Source organism: Alligator sinensis, unplaced genomic scaffold, assembly GCF_000455745.1.
Source record: "Alligator sinensis unplaced genomic scaffold, ASM45574v1 scaffold1989_1, whole genome shotgun sequence".
Lineage (NCBI taxonomy): Eukaryota > Metazoa > Chordata > Crocodylia > Alligatoridae > Alligator > Alligator sinensis.
In genome coordinates, this window is record NW_005843986.1 from 20,048 (window position 1) to 20,356 (window position 309).

Consider the following 309-nt stretch of genomic DNA (forward strand, 5'->3'; position numbering starts at 1 on the left):
GTGCGGAGCCAGTTTGGACAAGGAGATGAAGCTCTTCCCACACACAGAACAAGGATGACGCTTCTCCCGTGTGTGCATGCACCTGTGCCTGGCCAGGCTGGAGGGCTGCCTGAAGCTCTTCCCACACCTTGTGCAGCAGTGTGGCTGCTGCCTCCTCCGCACAGAGAGGCTGCTCAAGCTCTTCCCACACTTGGTGCTAACATGGGGCTTCTCCCCAGCATGCTTTATCTTGTGCAGAGCCAGGCGCGAGGGGCAGCTAAAACTTTTCCTGCACTCAGGGCAGGAGTGGGCTCTCCCCCTGCGCTTGGT

General features: G+C 59.5%; 1 protein-coding gene across 1 annotated transcript in view; it reads right to left on the reverse strand.

Moving 5' to 3' along the window:
* Positions 1-309, reverse strand: part of LOC112549009 (zinc finger protein 180-like) — a gene marked incomplete at its 5' end in the record, with an annotated part of 5,431 nt that overhangs the window by 1,926 nt on the left and 3,196 nt on the right. The window lies entirely within an intron of this gene.